Source organism: Brienomyrus brachyistius, chromosome 15 (assembly GCF_023856365.1).
Source record: "Brienomyrus brachyistius isolate T26 chromosome 15, BBRACH_0.4, whole genome shotgun sequence".
Taxonomy (NCBI): domain Eukaryota; kingdom Metazoa; phylum Chordata; class Actinopteri; order Osteoglossiformes; family Mormyridae; genus Brienomyrus; species Brienomyrus brachyistius.
The window spans coordinates 20,972,720-20,996,005 of NC_064547.1; positions in this window are offsets into that span (position 1 = coordinate 20,972,720).

The window sequence follows — 23,286 nt, forward strand, 5'->3', positions numbered from 1 at the left end:
GAAACTGTAGCTTAAAGCCTGATGCCACTAAATACACTTTCAGAAATGTCTAGCAATCCTGACAAAAAGTGCTTCCGTGATGTACAGAGACAATGCAACATGCCTATGTAGATTTTTAGAGAATTACAACTGAATCAGTATAACTGCATTTCCTACGGTCACCATCACAACTGTCATCAATGAACATGATTCTCACGCTTTCTCCATTAAAGACTGAACCAGTCCAGGCTCATCCATGCTCCTTTTATGTTGCTGAAGTCAACCCTTGTGTCATATAACATAGTATGTGTTATATAACATGTCATACCTTATATATTGTCCTGTGTTGTAGATCATTCACCGTGTCCATGGTGCTAATACCTTTAGATGTCCTGTAGGTGACTCTGCAGTGTTTGATAACCCGTCTTGTTCATATAAAGAAGCCCATCTTGCTTTGTGACCAAGCATCAAGGATCTCCTTTCTACTGAGCACTTCCCAGGTTTTATGGGAAATTGAGGGTGAGTTAGAAAGACCTACATACCAACATCTCCGCCAAAGGAAATCCAGAAAGCACACAGCAATATTAATTGCAATGATAATTCTTGCTTAGGACATTGTGGTTTGTTTCACCTAAAAGGATTCTTTACATGACTTGCCCCCCCTTTCCTAACCCACATTCATTCCGAATGAGTCTTGGTGCATCTGCGACACTGCATTACCAATGCACCGCTCTGATGTGCCCCCCACCCTGGCATGTGGCCCTCGTATGTCACTCTTACGGGCACATCATCTTGTTTTTCATGAATAATGTAGTTGAGGACGGCAGTTTTCACCTGGATTTCCGAGCCACCCTCGTGACGGCGCGATGCCAGTGGGAGTTCCCGCAGCCAGCTGTGATAAATCTCCAGTGGCCTGCCCAAGCATTCATTTGCATTCATTCTCTTCTTTTCATTCTTGGTAGGGGGGGGTCCACAACGCAGCAGCGCGTGGGTAATGCAACATCGCAGATGCACCAAGACTCATTCGGAATTTGGGGTTTCACCCAGATTCGCAGCTTGGTAAAACCTTTGCCCGTATGTAAATTTCCCCAGAAACTTCATCGTGCACAGTGGTAGTTTAGGGGCGTTAAACCTATCACTGTTTGACGAATCTGCCACTTCCGTATGGGCCTCATATATGCCAGCTATCATTTCCCATGAACCACAGCCCATTTTTAATAACAGAAACCGGAGCCCAGGTGAGTTCAAACACTACTGTTGTCAGGTGAGGTGAGACTCTGCAATACTCAGTCAGGTTAGACAGGTCAGATCCACGTGGAATATTATATGAGCTCACACCTGTATCAGTACTTCACGTGTCAGGATCAGTGCATGTCTAGTCTTGTCCCATGTTTTTTCCCCGTTTGGCCAGCAGGTGTCACTGGCCATCCTGTTTCCTCTTCTGTCTTGTAGGCCTAAGTCCCTAGTGTGTTTGCCTGCCCCTGGAGGCCACTGTGTGACTTATTGGGCTAAGTGGTTGGCCACTCTTCCCAACTCCCTTTTTTTGGTTGTGGTTTCAAGGCTATTATTTAATGTTTGTTGGTTTTTTATTCTCCCAGTTTAATGTTTGTATTGGTATTTCAGTTACAGTCCCTTGTTTTTGCTCCTTCTTCTGTTCATTTGGTTGTCCTAGTTTTGCTCGGTCCTTTCCCCCTACTTGTTAATTGACCTCTCTGTGCTTGTTAATTGTTACTATCCTGCCTGTTTCCCAGACGGTCAGTTGATTTGTTATGGTTCTCACCTGTCCCTCGTCTAGGCTTGTTAGCAGTGTATTTAAGTGCCTGTGCTCGTTCTGTTTCTTGTTAGTTCCTTGTGGCTATTTCCTGTGTAGCGATATATTTGTTGGTTGTAGTCATGATAGTTATTCTCTGTTAGTTACTGTCATTTTCGTGTGTTCCTCCTTGCCTTTAGTATCGTGGTTCCCAGTGTTGGTACTTGCCTTTATTTTCTTTGATCCCTTGTGGGGCTCATGTTTTATGGTTCTGCCCTTCTGCTTGTTCAGTTAAATATGCCCTGATTTATTGGTGCATGCTTCGTGGATTATCCTTCCTCTGTCATGCCGCGTCATAACGTCACGGGGACCTTCTATCCCAGATCCACGTGGGGTTTTATATGAGCTTCCGCCCGCGTCATAACATCATGGGGACCTTCTATCCCAGATCCACGCAGGGTTTTATATGAGCTTATGCCCTTGCCAGTACCTCATGGGGACATTCTGTCCCTGATCCACGCGGGGTTTTATATGAGCTCACGCCCGAGGCAGTACCTCACAGGGACCTTCCATCTCTGGCCATTCCGGCCCTCCCAGCACGAGTGGCATGCCACAAACACACTTCAAAGCTCCTCCTGAGGGCTTATGCCGGTGCAGTGCTGGAACGGTGCCCCATGAGCATCAAAACGAGAGCACTCCGACTGCAGGGTACCGCTGGGCGATGCTGGGTATCGCCACGGAAACCGTGCAGCTCGGAAACAGTGGCTATCCTTTAAAATGTCACCCTGAGGACGCCCCATCAGTAGGGAGATAACGGCAATATAAACAAATCTGACAGGCCTAACAGTTGTGGACTTTGTATAATCAACAAAATATGCGGCTAGGTGTCCTGTATGCCTGCTTGTATCAGTCATGTTGAGATGAACAGTGTTTGATAATGCGGAAAGTAAAGAAAACTAAAAAGATGTCATTTTTTAATTGCACAGGTTGTCATTATAATAAGAGCTATTGGTTGCATCATTTCATAGAGGGTATTGAGTCTTTGGTTGGTCTTGTATGGTCCCCCAGTGCTTTGCATCCCCCAAATTGTCTATAACTGTCAGTGACTGTATGTCCTTTGAATCGCTTGTAGCGTGTTAGTGATTGTATGTCCTCTGAATCGCCTGTAGCATGTCAGTGTCCGTATTACATACTGAGTCGCCTGTAGCGTGTCAGTGTCTGTGTGCCCTCTGAATCGCCTGTAGCGTGTCAGTGTCTGTTTGCCCTCTGAATCGCCTGTAGCGTGTCAGTGTCTGTTTGCCCTCTGAATCACCTGTAGCGTGTCAGTGTCTGTTTGCCCTCTGAATCGCCTGTAGCGTGTCAGTGTCTGTTTGCCCTCTGAATCGCCTGTAGCGTGTCAGTGTCTGTTTGCCCTCTGAATCACCTGTAGCGTGTCAGTGTCTGTTTGCCCTCAGAATCGTCTGTAGCGTGTCAGTGTCTGTGTGCCCTCTGAATCGCCTGTAGCGTGTCAGTGTCTGTGTGCCCTCTGAATCGCCTGTAGCGTGTCAGTGTCTGTGTGCCCTCTGAATCGCCTGTAGTGTGTCAGTGTCTGTGTGCCCTCTGAATCGCTGGCACTGTTTCAGTACTATTGTGTATTTATTATTGCCCAGCATGCGGACACAATGAGTAAGTGCATTCATGATTAATTAAATTGAAAATGCTTCTTTTCTAAGCTTCTTGTGATATAATTTCATATGTGAGAGGCATTTTTTGAGAATGGTGTAATTTATGTATATAGAAATAAACTCAGTGAAAGCAAAGCTCTGGTGTGGTTTTGAAGGACCAGTGACCTTGCATAAACAGTGACACAGAATGCAAATCTCTTCAGCCAAGGCTTTTAAAACTGCCCATTCTTCTGTGGACTACTACTGCATGCAGGCTGTGCAGCCATTAGCAAATCAAACAGTGAATGAAATACTCGCGATTCACCTTCCAGCAGGAGATCTATTGCATGACACTTTGACTGAATGGAAGGGAGGCATCGTCTACATGCTAGTGCTGAGCTGAAGCACTAGCTAACGCATCAGAGTGGCTTTTGATTAAAGAGTTCGCAGTTAAATAATGCAAATGTGATTCTGATATGTAAACAGATGTAAACTGGGATATGCTTAACAACCGCATAAAAATCTCTGACAGAATGGTGATACGCAATGAATTAATTGCCAATTACCAGTATGAGGTGCTTAATGGGAGCCAAATTATTACGTGAACGTATCTGTCCTGAGTAGGGAAGGTTCGTGGTAAGAATATTCTCCCACTTTCGCGAGTGCCCCTCTTCAAACATACCTAAAAGGGTATGTTTAAGCATCCATAAAATAATGTGTAACGGTGGTGTCCATGAGAGGGATCAACACTCACACTTAATGTGTGCATCAGGATTCATTTTCACAATAATCTGTCATGTTTTTAATGATTTCGAGCCATAATCAGGGCTGTGATCAGAATTAATGGTTACCCAGACAAGAAGTACCATATAGATCATGGCCATTACCAATCGACATGAACAGAAATAGATATGACTATTCTGTGTTGCAAGAGGGGGATAGAAGTAAACATCATTTGTCATTCATTCTTTTGCCCATATTGACATGCAATTGAAGAGCCATGCCATGTGCCTGACACCAGCTTCAGACAGGCCCTCCCTGAGGAGCACTGCATAGTCTCTATGCCGCGTACCTGACACCAGCTTCAGACAGGCCCTCACTGAGGAGCACTGCATAGTCTCTATGTCGCGTGCCTGACACCAGCTTCAGACAGGCCCTCTCTGAGGAGCACTGCATAGTCTCTATGCCGCGTCCCTCACACCAGCTTCAGACAGGCCCTCTCTGAGGAGCACTGCATAGTCTCTATGCCGCGTGCCTCACACCAGCTTCAGACAGGCCCTCTCTGAGGAGCACTGCATAGTCTCTATGCCGCGTGCCTGACACCAGCTTCAGACAGGCCCTCTCTGAGGAGCACTGCATAGTCTCTATGCCGCGTCCCTCACACCAGCTTCAGGCAGGCCCTCTCTGAGGAGCACTGTGTCGTCTCCATGCAGCGTCCCTAGCACTAGCTTCAGACAGGCCCTCTCTGAGGAGTACTGTGTCGTCTCCATGCAGCGTCCCTCACACCAGCTTCAAGCAGGCCCTCTCAGAAACACTGTATCATCTCCATTCCACCCACAGATCTGGGGTTTGTTACCAACAGCAAACGTCACTGTCAGGCACTGAAGAAGAGACAAATCTGCACACAGGAGTGACAGGCAGCCACATCCCTGTCTGCAGACCCAGGTCCTCTTTGCGGGACGCACCTTCCCTTTACCAGTGAACCCTTTATACAATGTAGGGCATGGTCATAGTTTGTATATTTAAATAATAATAATAATTTATATAATCGTCTTATATAATATGTTATTTGTCTGTACTTGCATGTGTTACAGTTACTGCATCAAACTCAGTAAAAGGATTTAAGGACCTTGTGAAATCTGAGATAAGCTATGTGGGAAAGTGTGCATCAGGTGCCAAAAAATACCCACAGCACCTTAAAAATAAGAATTTACCAGGTTTATTTCGATTTAATATCAGTATTGCAGAAAGTCAACACCATCGCTGCTCCTGCGATGTGGCCACATGCCGCCTCTCACCAGGCCAGATGGACAGTGTTTGAAAGAGGAAGCTAAGCTTGAGAACTTTACCACAGATCTGGTTAGATTCACAATAAATGCACAATAAAACTGTATAAAATCCGCTTCTTCCTCAGCATGACAACTTCCTATTATTTAAAAAAATAAGGTCAACTCATTGTATGAGTCTCTGTTTGACAGTGCATGCTAGCATGCACAGATATACTGAGGATTCACAGTGAGGCCTTTTTTAAAAGGAGAAGCTTCTTATTAATGCAGATATGCACGTACACTGTATGTGTCCATCTCTGTTTGACAGTGCATGCTAGCATGCACAGATGTACTGAGGATTCACAGTGAGGCCTTTATTAACAGGAGAAGCTTCTTATTAATGCAGATATGCACGTACACTGTATGTGTCCATCTCTGTTTGACAGTGCATGCTAGCATGCACAGATGTACTGAGGATTCACAGTGAGGCCTTTTTTAAAAGGAGAAGCTTCTTATTAATGCAGATATGCACGTACACTGTATGTGTCCATCTCTGTTTGACAGTGCATGCTAGCATCCACTTATGTACTGAGGATTCACAGTGAGGCCTTTATTAACAGGAGGAGCTTCTTATTAATGCAGATGTGTACTTACACTGCCATTAGCAGGCCTTTTCCCTCTTTTCTCTGTGAGACAACATACAGTACAGGCATATTTTAAATGACGTAACTAGAATCGAAATAACAAAATATAGCTTGTACACACAGGTATATATGTAGGCCAAGAGGATAGTGAACTCAGTTCAGTTTGATTTAAATTCCAAGGGAAACACATTTTTCTTCATAATATTTTAGATTTTTGGTACAATTTCTAATTGTTTCACAAGAGCATATACAAAAAAACAATTTCAAAGTAACTCCAAATCTAGTTTTTTTTTCAGAAATGGAATTCCATTAAATTAACTTATTCCTGTGATATTTAAGCAGTTATACCTTGGCTAGAACACATACCCTAATTTTATCAAACGGCAGAGAAAAGCAGCCCCTATTGATATGCTATTTATGACATGCAATCCAGTGGCATTGGTGAAGTCGCGTGCGATGCTGAAGGTCACCGGCTCGTACTTCCTGCAGACAGGCAGCAGTTCCGATTTGGGGCATAGAGTGGCAGCCATGTTTTGGGGTCTGGTACCCAAATGATTTTGCTCTTTTGTGAAAATGGTATGCATGATGGTATACAGGCAGTGACTTTGACAAATGCTAAATCATTATGGCCCTTAGCAGGTGACCCCACAAGTCTTGCCTTTCAGAGATACTCTGACCCAGTTATTTGGTCATAATCATTTGGCCCTTGTCAAAGTCATTGCCTGGATACCATCATGCATATCATTCCCATAAGAGATCTTTACTCCTACCGATTTCTTCTGCGTTCAACATCTCGACAATAAGTACCGAATGTTAGCTTACCATGTAATACATCTCAGTCCTTGACATCTTATAAGTGGGGCTAAGTCTGTACCTGTGATCAGATGGTTGCCAGTTCAAGGCCCAGCCTCGGAAGACAGTCACATGTCTGTGGGCCCTTGAGCAAGGCCCTCAACCCCCAGGGACGCTGCACGTCGGCTGACGCTGCACTGTGACCCCCAAGCTGTGGAGAGCGCGATGGGTAGGCGGAAAAAACAATTAAAACGTACCTGTACACGCACTTATTCAAATGGAAAATAGACAATTTATCATTTATCATCATCATTATTCACTTCGTGTGGGGTTGGTCATAATGTTTTGCCGCATCATTCTATAAGACTGATATAATTCAGAAGACTCCCAAGATTATAATTAACAAGGATTATGTAACTTCACCTATATTAATCAGGGAGCCAGGGTGTGGGGGGGGGGGGGGGGCTTGCTGATGGTTGCGGTTCTATAAAGAGCTACATGGGTCACGTTCCTGTGGGCCCACCACTCACAGGGGGCCCGGGGAGGTCGGCAGCATTCAGTATCAGGAGGCAGTTGGCCTGGTAGAGCCTTGCTGTCCCTGCAAAGGAGCTGGAGGAGGTGGCTGGGGAGAGCGAGGTCTGGACATCTCTGTTTAATCTGCTGCCACTGCGACCGGGACCCAGATGAGCAGTGGAAAATGGATGGATAGATGGACAACAGAATTCTTACATTCTCCGAATCCAAATAGGAAATGATTGCATGTCTTCCTGACCATGAATTAATGCAATGCATGTAATTGTACATGTAACTTTAATGTAATTAGGTAGGAGGTTAAACTGCATCACACTATACAATACATATTCACATTTTCAACTCCTGATTGATGCTAGTAGTTGCCTCTTGTGGTGAAAATTTTGCATTTCTTTCTTTATTTACAGTATTTATTTTCCACTGAGGTTGTTACTCTGGCTCCTACTAGTTGGGTTTCTAATTGCTGCATCTCCATATACCGTAATGAGATTATTGTAAATGAACAGAATGTTAATATTTGCATATTTTACATAATGGATTGAATGCCTTCATTAATAATATTAGCATTAGCCAATAATTTAATGTCTTTTTCAGCATTTCCATCTAGCAAGGTCTGAAGACCCCAGAATGAAATACCTTGAGAATGAGAAAGGCAGTGTTTCGATATCAAATGACGTTATAAGATCTTACTGAAAGCTCTTCATCTGATTAGATCCATAAACAAAAGTATACATGATGCCAAGCAGATTAATAAAATAAGCAATTTAAATATGCTTTATGTATTATAATATGGTGGTGCAGTGGTTAGCACTGTTGCCTCACACTTCTAGGATCAGGGTTCGGTTCTCTACCATAGCTCCATGTGTGTGGAGTTTGCAGGCTCTCCTCATATCATATGGATTTCTTGCTGTAATCCAAAGACCTGCAACCAGGCTGATTGGTGTCTCTAGATGTGTGGCCTGCATACCCAGCCAGGGTGCCTCCTGCCTTGTGTGCTGTGCTGCCTGGGATAGACCTCTGGCTCCCTTTGCACGTTTGTCCTGGATAAGCAGCTAGAGAATGGATAGGATCGCCAGTGCTTTACAGATAGCAGTGTACTGTAAGCCTGACTGCAGCCATGTGACACAACATGAGGGGAATCCACTGGATTTACTGTTTACTTTCGTACGAATGCTGCAGCAATTCAGGAAACTTTCAATTTGTTATGTGACCCTTAGATGAAGTGTAATATCGTCTTTATCAAATAGAATGTGAGATTAGGGAAAATGCAGCTGTGTGCAATAATAAAGAAACAGCTTTCTGCTGTTTCTGGGGGAAATATGAATATCGTGCAAAAACCTGTTTAAAGCAAAGCCTGTGAGTATGAGGCGACAGGCTGCTAGTCATTAAAACTTCCTGAACGTTAGAAAGAGACATTAACTGGAAAAAATGTTTTGACTAGAATTGATTAATCTTCAAGGAAGTGAAGTGCCGCACGCACATTATCCTTCAGCCGTACAAGTCATATGCAAATTATCAAGTTGCTAGAATATTGGAAAACGTGTTGTAAAGAAACAAAACTGTGGCCAGAACAGACAGACATTGCTTAAGAAAGCTGATTCTCCTGAATTCATGAGCAAGATTGTAATCTTTGTATTACATGAGTAGTTTAATGTATTTTTGGGTGCATTTGGATGTGATCTCAAAGTTGAAAAAAATGACACACTGGGAGTCCACAGCATACACTGGAAGCCCGGTACACACACTGAGAGTCCACTACAATGGAAGCCCAGCATATACACTGGGAGTCCATTGCATACACTGGAAGCTTAGTACACACACTGGGAGTTCATTGCATACACTGGAAACCAGTACACACACTGGGAGTCCACAGCATACACTGGAAGCCCAGTACTCACACTGGGAGTACACTACAATGGAAGCCCAGCGTATACACTGGGAGTCCATTGCATACACTGGAAGCTTAGTACACACACTGGGAGTTCATTGCATACACTGGAAGCCAAGTACACACACTGGGAGTTCATTGTATACACTGGAAGCCCAGTACACATTCCAGGAGTCCACTGCATAGACTGTAAGTAATGACCTCAACAGTCAGTACACTCAGGCCTTTTTAAAAGGAGACAAGACAGCACGAAATTGCATTATCAGAAATAAAGAGAACATGATATTTTGTGATCCACTGCATTGTTGCTCAATGTTATCAATTACAGCTAGATTTTGTAACTAATTCATTAGCTGAGGATGGGTAATTTGATGTCAGATTCATTCTCTTAATCTCCCACATCCATTCATCTAATTTCTCAGTTACCCTCGGCAGGCTGCATAGATTAAGCGTCACACCTCCCAGAGCGTATCTGGTCATTGCTTCCTAATACCACCTGTTTTGAAACACATTCAAGCAGACACAGATGTTACACATTGATTTAAAAGCATTCTAGATATAATAAATTCTATGCAATGTATCCTGTTTGTCTGCTTTTCAGGGAAAACCTCTACATTTAAGCTTTGGTTATCTTATAAGGCGGGTAACACTAACCTAACTAGGAGTAAAGTTTTGAAGTAATTAATAATTAGACCCTTACCTTAAAAACTGCCTTTCCTGAACCCCTAAGACTGAATAACTGTGAACGAATGGATTTATAAGCAGCATGTTGCAGATTCTTGTGCTTTGCTTTCTGATAATTCCCCATTGCAGGAGCATTTACAGTAGGGGTACAGTGCATGTGTTTGTTACAATTACTTATTGCACTGAGCAATGTGTTGATACTTCCAACAGCCATTTATGAGCGGATAATAATAAGATACTCATTAGTGTATTTGAATGTTTAAGATTGTGGCTTCCCATGAGGTAATGAAATGTTTATATAAGACAGTGAACACTGTTCAGCCTAACTTTTTAACAACGACAGTTCATAGGATTATGTAAACATTAACATTTTCCTAGTAGAGTAGCCTGTTTTATTGCTTGTTTTCATTTTCCTGTTGGTTTATATGAACTTGGTAGCTGCACACATTAACAGTGATTACCTGAGCGCCCTATTTGTCCGGCCGCGAGCCGAGAGTGCATTATCAGACATCAGGTTTTATTTCAGCGCATACTCCGCATGTGCACGGAATTTGTTTTAGCATGTTTGACAATCGACACATGGCAACATGGATGACCCACGGGACAGGAGGTATATAACAGTCGTCCTTGAATGCAGCACGTATGAGGAAGATCGCTTACACAGCGCTTACAGAGGCGTGAAGTGCATGAAAAAGACAACATGAATAGCGTATGAACATGCATAGCATATATAATGCGTATGAACATGCATAGCATATATACAGTACTGTATTGCATATGAACATGTATAGCACATATAACACATATGAACATGCATAGCATGTACAGCACATATAGTCATGCATAGCATATATAACACATATGAACATGCATAGCATGTACAGCACATATAGTCATGCATAGCATATATAACTCATATGAACATGCATAGCATGTACAGCACATATAGTCATGCATAGTATATATAACACATATGAACATGCATAGCATGTACAACACATATAGTCATGCATAGCATATATAACACATATGAACATGCATAGCATGTACAACACATATAGTCATGCATAGCATGTATAACACATATAGTCATGCATAGCATATGTAACACATATGAACATGCATAGCATGTATAACACATATAGTCATGCTTAGCATATTTAACACATATAACTGTGTAGCATACATAACACATGGCCACTGTACTGTATATGATACTGAGTAAATACGGGCATGAGCAGGTGAGTGACAATGACTCGACAAAGCTAAGTGACACAGTGATGGTGATGCAGAGCCTGGCTGGGGGGCTGGGGTGGGGGGTGTAATTGCACTGCATAAATAAATCAGATGGACATGGACCTCGCTTTGCTGGTGGGGGCGGAGGCAGCGGGGCTGTGACTCTCACAGGGGCCTCGTCACTGACGAGGAAGGCAGCTCGGCTTCCGGGAGGTGTCCCGCAGGAGAGGCGTTGAGCAGATGGTGGCCTAGGTGGGCGCGCTGGATGGCGCGCTGCCGCGACTGCACCCACCGCCTCGTTTGCTTTGTAGTCGCAGAGATGTGCTTTTCCCGTTCAAGGGACTCGGAGATTACAGTCCCCAGAAACCCGTGGGGCTGCTCCACCGTTGCATGTTTGATTGCCAGGGATACGGGAGTGTCCCTGAAATTCTCTGCTTTAAAATTATACATGTATCTGTCTTGCAAAAGCTGATCCAGATCAAGCCAGCAGGTCGTCCAGGAAAGGATCATGTACCATGAGTAACACAGAGATGCTAAATCACCTATCTAGACTTAAACAGAAAACCATGCTTAGTGCAAAACATGCAACATGCTAACTGCACACACAGTCCGCCTGCTATGTATGCATGCATGTATGCACACAAAAATAACACCACATACAAACTTAACTTGGCCGCTGTTCCCTTTCACAGGTCATTGACTGAGTGACCTGTCATTCTAGAACTGCCAATCATATGCCCTTAAAACACAAGGACTCACTGAAATCCCATCCCAAATCGTCCCCCTCTCTCCTACTGGCCCACATTGAGTTTGGACAGCGAAAATGCTACATTTTCTTCAAAGTTTGCCAAGTACTTGAACTCCGCGCATATGTGTTTACTACAAAACTTTATGCGACAAATAAATACTTTCTTTTTCACTGTTACGTGAAACCGGCATCCACTTCAAAAGGAGGTATGCCAGACAAATGACAAAGAGAGGCTTTAGAGCAGATGTGCTTTCAAATGTGTAGGCAAGAGATTTGACTGTTGAGACAGTATAAGGGCTATGAACAAAGACACATACTGACACACTTCTTTCATTTGTAGAACTGTCATTAGGAATGAAAAGCCAGAGGGCCTGAGATGCCCGTCTTACTGGAATCTGTGTGATGGCCCTGAGCTAGCCTCACTGTGCATCGCCCTCCATCTGCAGAGTGGGCTTTGCTATCTGTATACAGAAAAAGCAGCCAATTCGCACATCAGTTTGTTTGCTGACGCACAGGCTGTACTATTTAAAACAGCACGAAAGTGATCATTCTTTATAGATACGCGGTACGTCAGTCAAATGTTTACATTTGAAATGTGCTGTAGCATCTAGACAAACTGATCTGACAGGAGTCTTATCTAAATATGCAGTCTAAGGCAGTACAGCAAATTCTGTCGTATTTATGCTTAACAATGTTCTTTGTCCCACTGATCTTCTCCCTGATCTGCTGGAAGATCACCAGCCTGAGAAGTTACTCGACACCCTTTTCTCTCTCGGACCCTGCTCTCCTCACTTCAGCACCTCGGCTTCTGCACCCTATACGCATCTGTATCTGATTCACACATCTGTTAATCTGTCTGTTTCCCCATATTTCAGTCACTTGCTTTGAACCCACAGCGGTTTATTGTTATTGTGCCGTTAAGGTTCTCGGCGTCATCGTTATAGGTAATGCTCCTGACTCGTCCGTCTGTGGAAAACCCAACTTCCCCTGGCACCTGTCCCGGTCCTGGGGGTGGGCAGCTAGGGCTGGGGGGGGGGGGGGGGGAGTGCGCTGGAGCGTCAGTGATATGCAGACGACTGCAGGAGGCGACGTCGGTTGGCTAGCCCTTGTGTAGGCTCCCGTCGAGTGGGTGCGACTGCCCTGCAGGCCGACGTGATGCTGCCTACTCATGCACACACACAATTCGTAGGAATAAAACGGCTCATGCAGAATATAGGTTTGTCTCCTGCCAGCACTGAGATCTGCTTGTTGATTTGAGTTATTGCCAGCATGGATGGAATATATATGTGGAAAAGGACAGAAAATTCATAAAATCTTCAATTTATTGCCAGATTTCAGTCCAGTCCTCTATCTTAATAGTTTGCCTTCGGTTCTAAATAACTAGCTGTTACAACTGAAAGTAATATCTTTTGGTGAACATGGCCTGCCGCCGCGCTAAAGTGTTTTATTGTACACTGTCTGACCATCTGTCTTCCACATTCACTTATCCAGCGTCTGGGGCTGTGCAGAGCCTGATCTCAAACTGCCTCCCTTTGAGCTGTGAAAGGAAGTTGGAAAAGCTGGAAGAAGCAGAGAGGAGCAGGATGGGAATCGAACCCGCAACCCTGGAGATAAAAGGCCACCATGCTACCCACTGCCACCCGCACCTAGCTGTGAGGAAACCCCTTAAGAAACATGTAAGCTGCTGAAACATAGAAAAACATCCAAATTCCACACATACATTGCAAAGGCAGAAATCGAACCCACCACCCTAGAGGTATGTGGACTTTACCTTTAAAATGTATGTTTTTTTTTTTATTATTTTACGGTAATACATGTAATAAATTAGCCCTTATTTAGTTAATATAACGATAGTTTAACATACTTCCTGTGGATTTTTTCTGCTGAGTATGCGACTTTGAGACTGGTTAGGAATACACCCGGAGTTTTTTCTCTGAAATGTTTGAGTTCAATAAACGATTGCGTCATTAATTCTCTGGGCTGACATTTTTCTTTGCTGTTAATTTTGATATTTCCTGTCTGGCACCTTGCTCGGTGTGTTTCGGTACTTGGAAAATGTTAAGAGAATGCAGTGGCACTGGAAACATGTATCAGTTATCAGAAATAGCAGGATGCGGAAATGCAATATTTATTTCTGGGTCTGTGCACATCTAGTAAAGGGGAACGCCACCAATGGATAACATGAAGTATTTTCTTTGGATAACACTTTCGTACAGGGTATTTAACCAGATTAATTACCTTTCTCAAATGTATGGCAGCAGAATTCCTTCCAGAAGCTTCACTGCACAGGATCATGACCTGACCCACTTTGCCAGCTGGGTAATTTCATGTCCATCATATGTTATGCAAACAGGAAAACTATTCTGAACATACAGTACATTTTGATGCACAAGAAAATAAGCCAGTTCAAGCCAGTTGTGTTCTCCTGTTTTTTGGCACATGACAGCTTATGAAATTTTGAAGTCAGTATTTTAATCATTTTAATGTTAACATTGTAAAAGAACATTACCTCAGTGTGATATTGGCGTTAAAAGGAAGACTGAGTACCACAGCAGCAACCCAGCTTCCCTGGTTGGGCCTCCCATTCAAATTCTGTTCAGGACAAACCTGCTTAACTGCAGGTGGATTGGCTGCTTCTAAGCAACAGTGTTATCAAATAGTGAGGAGCCGAAAAACTATTAGGAACTGTACAAATCTGCTCTAAGCAGCGGTCGCGATCTTCACTACAGCAAATCCATCCAGTCGGCAGTTTCTGTAGTAGCTAATCCAGTGCAGGATCTCAGGATGCCCTGAGCCCCTCACAGGTGGCAGAGGGGAAAGGAGACAGTCCCTTTACTACCATACAGTGACCACAATCCATGTGTCTCTGAGCTGATGGGGAGAATGCAAGAGAGACAAAACAAACTCCATACAGTACACAGGCTCAGGGCCAGAACTGAACGCAGGAGCCTGAAGGTGCAAAGCTAGAAATAGAGTATGAAGTAGATCAGTCAGATGTTCCTTCAGATCTCCTCTTGCGTCAGTCTCGGGAGTGAACACGAGCCCCCTGAAATGTATAAGTGGGAATAAACAAGCAAACAGCTGTGTACCCCATGCCAGGGGAACATTTGCTGCAGCTTGACTCATTTCAGTGTTTACCATGGTTCTCACTAACTCAGTGTTCACTACAAACGGCCCTGTGAGCTTCATAAACACATCCCAAGAACATTTCAGTCAATCAGCCAATCAAAACACGTTTGATATAGCAGTAATACAGCACCTCCCTCAGGTGAGGCCATGTTCAAACAGGGATGGCAGGCATGTTAATGTGATGCTGTGGCTGTGGGGGTTACATGTTGGTGTTCCTTGAGCTGGGAAGTAACCGTAATCTCACGATCTTGTATATAGACCTGATGCAGCTCCCCTAAAGACCTTGCTCTATCAAATCTCAGATCAATAATAACTTTGTGTAAAGTCTGATCTGCTGAGAACTGCAGGTACCCATTTGATCTTACAGACCCGGTGCATCTGACAGGCCTGCAACATGGAGGTCATGCTGACTTCATGTAATTCATGTAACTGCTAGTGTTACGTGCTGCACATTCCTGCGATTCTGCAAAATACACTGCAAGATATGCGAAACAAAACAAAGCTTCATTTTTAGAAACAGCTGCGTTTTTCAAACAAGAACAACATAAAAATGCATAATTTATACTGTATGTAACAAAAGCAAATGTCAGTTTATCCATCCATATACAGACCTGGGGCCCCTGGACACAAGGAAAAGGACACCCTGGACAGGATGCCATTCCCTCACAGGGCACGAGGCAGGGGACACCCTGGACAGGATGCCAGTCTATCACAGGGCACGAGGCAGGGGACACCCTGGACAGGATGCCAGTCCATCACAGGGCAAAAAGGATTTTATGGTGTTTATTAATCATTGATGCACATAGAAAAATGAAGCATATTGCAGACACAGACACTTCAATATACTGCACACTATATATTGCCAAAATATAAAGATAACTCTTCCATCCACCTGTCCATCTTTCCACTGCTTATCCTGGCCAGGGTCACACTGCGTGTGTGTGTGTGTGTGTGTGTGTGTGTGTGTGTGGGGGGGGCGGGGCGGGGTTAAACCTACATGTATTAAACCTTTCAGCTTTGGGAAAACATGGTGAAATCATTTTTCCTTCTGAGTTTAATCACTGTGATGCTTTACAGGTACAGGTATTATACCTGATGGCTTTTCGAAAACACGGTGAAACCCTTTACTGTGCTGCTATACAGTAACAACATCCAACAACAGGTATAGCTACAGGTATTATACCTGCCAACCTTGAGATGGATCTGGGCATCTCAGCGCCAAATAAGTCCCCTAAACCTAAACCAGCATGCGAATGCCCGTTTACCCCGCTGTCTCCGAACGCAGCTCCATGATAAAGAGGAGCTAATTAGCTAGCATGCGAGCATGCTGAATGGGCTGGGAGCCCGGCCAGGGCATGGTAGGGGGGCCCAAACAGCGGTGTGCAATAGAGCCACAGCGCTAAACTGGGATACAGTACCCGCAGTGGTGCAGGTCAGCACGTCTCTGCTGCAGCCATGCCATTATTCGCAACATCAGTTGTTCTGCCGCAAATCAAACGCAGTGCTGAACCGTGAGGTTCGTGCATGCGACGACACTGGTTAGCGCATTTCGGCTGCGGTCCACACATTATCTGCAGTGTCAGCTCCCAAAACAGCGCATGCGGGAACTGAGGATGGAAGCCTCTTTGCGGTAGGGATGCCGCAACATGTTAGCAGGCCAGGCAGCAGATGGCAGATTAGCCTATAGTCACACGGGGGCTGGGAGCGCGCCAGCATCCTTCACAATAGGAAGTCCGACCGGGGAGTTTTTGGGGTTTGGGGAATGGTGCCAAATGGAGGGGAATTGTTAGGAATGTCGGCTGAGGAAGGACGTGTGAAACTGCGGGGTTCGCATGAATAAAGCAGGCCTGGGCTCAGGGACAGTATTAATGAACCTCTGAGCCAAATATTAGCTGATGACATGTTGGGAGATATATAATGCCTGCGGTTTAAATGACGCGTGTAACTGAGGGGTCTGCAGGAACAAAAGAGGGTTGGGCTTAGAAATGGCCTTAACCATCTACAGTGTATTATTTTACACTTGAAGATAAACTGATTAATTTATTGAATGTTGGTGGAGCACATTGTTAAGGTAACCCTAACCATTACATCACCCCCCCCCCCCTGTCCGACTGCACTGAATTGTTCTGAAACTGTCCGACGAAATTCTGCATTGAGTTTTTTCCAGGAGAAATATTCAACAGGGCAAAATCATTGACATTATTAAATGTGCAAATTGCAAAGTTAAACGATCAGGTTAATCTGCATCGCTGTGTTTTCATCCTTGCAACCAGATTCACAGCCAGAATGTTTCCTATGGGGCTATTATTGCAGCAAACTTATTTGCAAATGTGCTTGGAGAGTTGTGTGACTGTGTCACAATGCGTGTGAGCGTAATCGGATTTGTAAATGTATACTTAGATCTGCAAATGTGCAAAAGAATCTGTAAATGTGCATTTAGAATCCGCGTGCATAATCAGATTCATTTGAGTAATGAGATTTGCAAATGTACTGTACATGTGTAGACAAATTTGTAAATGAGTACATAGGTATTAATGGATAAAAAGACTAAGTATTTTGCTCCAAGAGCTGAATATACATTTACAACTCGCTCAATTGGCTGTCTTTTTACATGTGATTTTTGCTATACGTCTGCATGGCAGACCAGCAAATGCGTGTGGAAATTCGTCTGTGTGTGGGGGGTTTGGGGGCTAATGGCTTAGCGCTGTCCCACGGACTGAGATACAGTCACACAACTCTCCGTACACAATGCTGCAAATCATTTTGCTACAGTAATAGCACCATAGTTTCTGGTTCATTGTACAGCTTCCTGACAGACCTTAATATGGAGAAAAAAAAACTTACCACGACACAGAGAATTGTCTGATAGTTCATAAAAGCTCGGATTTTTTTGTTTTTGTTGATATTTTAATTTTTTTTTCTGATTGCCAATATTGAAAACAAGCAAAATATTGTATAGAAGTACACTACCAGTCAAAAGTTTTTGCACACGGAAATTTCTACATTTGCATGTTACTTCCTTAACATTTACTAACAATACACTCAATATTCTTGGCTAACAAATAAATTTACAGTTCACCATTTCATTACATTTATTAGCAAGAAAATGTGTCGTGAAAGTAAACTCTAAAAGTTAAAACAGCAGAGAAACATCGAGGCATTCCTTCTACAAGGGACATTAAATACTGCTCTGTTTCATGGGGTGAAAAAGTGAACTGGTGCATTTAAAGTTAAAGGAGAGCCTAGAGTTTGACTATCATCACCACACAACCGGTGAATGGGATGTCAGACATGCACTGTTACTCTTCCCATGTTATAAGGAAAACTTGTTTTATTTTCTTTTAATTTATAGTTCACTTAACTTTACAATGCTTGACAAGAATAAAAAATCTGCAGTTAATGAAATAAGTGGAAAACTGGTAAATCTCGTAGTGATCTCGCAGTGATCTTGCAGTGACCTTTGTATATCGCGTTTCTTGTGTCTTTTTGCTGTGCTGGCTAAGGGCACCAAAACATCATAACCATTTTTTCCAGATGGAAGGAGGCCTAACCCCCTGATGTAGAAGCGTCAAATGTATAAGGCTCTGATTACAAATTTGGCGGGGGGGGGGGGGGGCAACAGACAAGGTCATAGATGATCCTGCATTAAATTGTGAAATAATGGCATGCTGGACTCTATGACATAACATGAGGTAATAATTAGTGTGATCTATTCAGAACCACAAGAGTTTTTTGTTGCTTTATTTGTTTGTTTTTTTCCCTCCCATAAATCAGATTACTTCCACACATTTGAAATTTGCAGTAAGTTTCTGAGCCCGGTAACTCGGTTACGGATGAAGCGTGGTCCGCAGAAGCGAAGCCGCAGTCAGTGATTGATGAGAGCACGCCAGGCGGAGCTGCTTTCATATCCCAGACAAAAGGAACAAAATTATTCAGCAAGTTGCACTGTATAAAAATAAATAAGAATTTATCCTGCAGCCTGATCTGTAGAGAGATTGGGAGACTCTCTTTGCATGTAAGACAAGCAAGTGTGCTACGAAGAAATCTTCTACCAGTCACGTCTTTTCCTTTCACATAATAATAACAATAATAATAATAATAATAATAAGGAAATGGTGGGTGGCTGTGCCCTGCGATGGGATGACGCCCCATCCTACCTTACACTCGTAGTCTCCAGGATAGACTCTGAACCTCCTGCGACCCTTAATAGAACAAGAGGTTTCAGAAAATGGATGGATGGATGGATGGAATAATAAAAAGGCAGATGCTGAACACACTCCTGTTCCATTCTCAGATATGTTCAGGCAGGAATGGACACATCCTTCCCGCTTATACATTACTGGGGCCACGCTGATGGGCAGAAGTTAGCCCATGATGATGGGAACAGTACCCGGCCCATGATGATGGGTACAGTACCCGGCCCATGATGATGGGTACAGTACCCGGCCCATGATGATGGATACAGTACCCGGCCCATGATGATGGGAACAGTACCCGGCCCATGATGATGGGTACAGTACCCGGCCCATGATGATGGATACAGTACCCGGCCCATGATGATGGGTACAGTACCCGGCTCATGATGATGGGTACAGTACCCGGCGCATGATGATGGATACAGTACCCGGCCCATGATGATGGGTACAGTACCCGGCCCATGATGATGGGTACAGTACCTGGCCCATGATGATGGATACAGTACCCGGCCCATGATGATGGGTACAGTACCCGGCCCATGATGATGGGAACAGTACCCGGCCCATGATGATGGGAACAGTACCCGGCCTATGATGATGGGTACAGTACCCGGCGCATGATGATGGATACAGTACCCGCCCCATGATGATGGATACAGTACCCGGCCCATGATGATGGGAACAGTACCCGGCCCATGATGATGGGTACAGTACCCGGCGCATGATGATGGGTACAGTACCCGGCGCATGATGATGGATACAGTACCCGGCCCATGATGATGGATACAGTACCCGGCGCATGATGATGGATACAGTACCCGGCTTACACTGCTTCTGTCTGCATGCTGAGCAGTTGATGCAGTGATAGGATCGTCTCATTTGCGAGGAAAATGTTCACCTCAGTGACGTGACAAATGAAGCTTTGAAATCCATGGTGGTTGGGGTTATTATGCTCTGTCAAACATCAGCATCAAATCTTCTTTCCCCCGTCACTACTTTAGTTGAAGCCAACTCACAGCTGGGGTCCTGTAAATCTCCATGTACCAGCCATGCGTCTTGTCGAGGTCTTATAAAAAGGTAATATTTACGTAGGTTCCTCAAATGAAAAACAGCATATTAAACATACAGAGCCTTACACTGTCTCCTCTCCTTGCACTGGAATCCTCCTATAGTCAATAAACAGAAAGGTTATCTCTAATTTGCTGCTAGGGAGCAACTATCAGCATCCCATCCAGGATGCTCCCCTGCCTCCTGGCCCACACTTCCTTGGGGCGGCTCCATAACACACCACAACCCTGTCCAGACATCATGGGGTTTGGAGAATTCATGGACGGATATCAATGAAGTACTTTTGGGAGTGAAGATGATCAGATGATCCTGCTGCTGAAGACAACTGACAGGAAACCAAATCAAAAGTGTTTCTCTGAATTTTAGTGCTGCCTGACAGGCAGGAATCATGTATATCAGGGTCAGAAAAGTGGGGGGGGGGAGGAATTGTGTTTATTAATCACATTACCAGGGGAAATGGTGTGTAATGCCAAGCTTCAGACACGGTCCTGTGGTTAGGTTTCGCTAACCGGGCGGCTTTAACTAGAAAAGTGGCTGTTCTGGAATTCTAGACTTCATGTTATGCGGTAGATCATCCAACAAAACTGGAGCTCAGCGAAGGCCCTGCAGCCTCCTGTACTTTTAATACTTGGCACAACAAGACAAGCGACATCTTGCGAACAAGTAACTGGGGAGGAGAACATGGAAAACATGTATATCCCTGAGGCGTATTGGTGCATGTCCATTAAAGACGGGAAGTGGGATTTTGGACTTCTCTGCAAACTTGCAGGCTGCCATTGAAGGGAGATGAAGTGTGGCTGCACTCAATACCAGTCGAAGACATTTCAGTGAAGCGTTCATGCTAGAAGACCAGAGAGCGATCAGATAGATAGATAGATAGATAGATAGATAGATAGATAGATAGGTAGATAGATAGATAGATAGATAGATAGATAGATAGATAGATAGATAGATCAAATTTAAAAACTGAAAGATTCAAAACAGCACCCAAAACCCCCCCACAAAAACACAAAATGCTGCCATAACAGGTGGTCATTTTGCAGAGAGCTGGAAGCTACACAATGTTAAAATAATCTGCCTTGAGGTAATAAATGCATGCACTATTTGCATCATTCAAAGATTTCATTGACCTTGGCTATATTTCGCGGATGGGGGGGGGTGACTCTTGAGTCCTTGTATTCTAAGTATTTTATTTAGATATCTGCATTGACCCAGAAGCCATCCTGATTCAGCATAATATCCGAGAATCTATGTCTGAAAAACTTACAAATAAATAACTTTCCTTATGTGTTATTTGAGTTCAGCAGTTCTCTCGTATCCAGTCCCCAGTGGCTTTTGTGCAGATCTCAAACTTAAGGAGTATTTCTCTCAGTTTTGTCAGATCCATGGAGTTATATATCATCGGCATAGCAACAGTAACTAGCAACACGCTTCTTAGCAACATCCATAAGGGGCCCTATATAGATTGGAAGAACATTACTGGTCCAAACACAAAACCCTATGGATCGCTGAGTATCTTCTCAAACAAGATGATGGTGGTCACATGGGTCAGAGCCAAATTGAGATAGCACCTTTCCATCGAGACTAACGGGGAAACACCGGGATCTATGTCATCAAAAGCTAGACTTAAGTGCTTAAGTCACGAAGCAGTGGAACACAGGTATTACTATGATCAGTAGAGAAAAATGACTCATCCGTTGCTTTGACCAGAGCTGTTTCAGTGCTACAGTATTATTTGAATCCCAAAGGAAACACACAAGAAGATTGACAGCTACTGGACAGTATATTTAAACTAAAAATGAAGGATTTTAGCGAGACACATCATACTGTTTCAGGAGGAAAACATTTTCAAGGGTTTCCTAAAACAGACATGATCAGCCCCTTCCTCAGCTTTGTAGGTGTAGAATTCAGTAAACAATTGGGTGATATAGAGCCAGCGTAGGTAGTTTACTTGAAGTAAAAAAGAGAAATGATCCAATACTGAATCTGTGGAGAAGCAGCATTAGCAGAAGATGTGTCACAGACCACCTGGATGCTGGAAGAACCTGGCAAGAGATGTTGGATCTAATCTCTGATTTACTGAAGTTTTCAAACAAAGACATTCATAAATTCACCATTTTATGTAACTCTGGTGTTTATTTATGGAATCTTTGGTGAATGCCAGTTAATTCAGCATATATATTAAAGAAAACTTGATGTGTGTTTATAATCATCACCAGACTGGGGACAGACCCGCCTCCATAAGCTGAATAAACTGGGATAAGTTTGGCCTCCCCTGCGTCGTGCCTTCTGATGGATTGGCATCCTGTCCATGGTGTCCTCTGCCTTTTGTCCTGTGATAGACTGGCATCCTGTCCAGCGTGTCCTCTGCCTCATACCCTGTGATAGACTGGCATCCTGTCCAGGGTGTCCCCTGCCTCGTGCCCTGTGATAGACTGGCATCCTGTCCAGGGTGTCCCCTGCCTCGTGCCCTGTGATAGACTGGCATCCTGTCCAGGATGTCCCCTGCCTCGTGCCCTGTGATAGACTGGCATCCTGTCCAGGGTGTCCCCTGCCTCAAACCCTGTGCTTCCTGCTCACTGTGATACTGTGATGGATAAGTGTTTATGTAGAAGGATGAGTGATGGGGAAGCATTTGCATTCTAATCTTCAGTCGGCCTGTTTTAATGCCTGAGTGTAGTCATTATACAAGCGATTTGTTGAACTTTTGTTTGTATTAAGGATCCTGCAGTATTTATTGCAGGGCTGGGAGTGGCAGCAAATTCGCCTGCTCCAGCTTTCATTGCTGTGAGCCTTTGATGAGCCAGTATGTGCAGTGGGAGCTCCGCCCCCCAGGGCCAGGGCTGTAATATCTCAGAGCTCGGGGACAGTGCTGCAGGTTAACATGCACCCACATGTGTATATTTTTGCTCTCATTTTGCAGTGTGAGTCAGTGGCAGCTATATTGGAATAAGGAAGTGATCTGATAGAACAGGGTTATGCAAAAGTATAGAGACAAATTCTACACTCT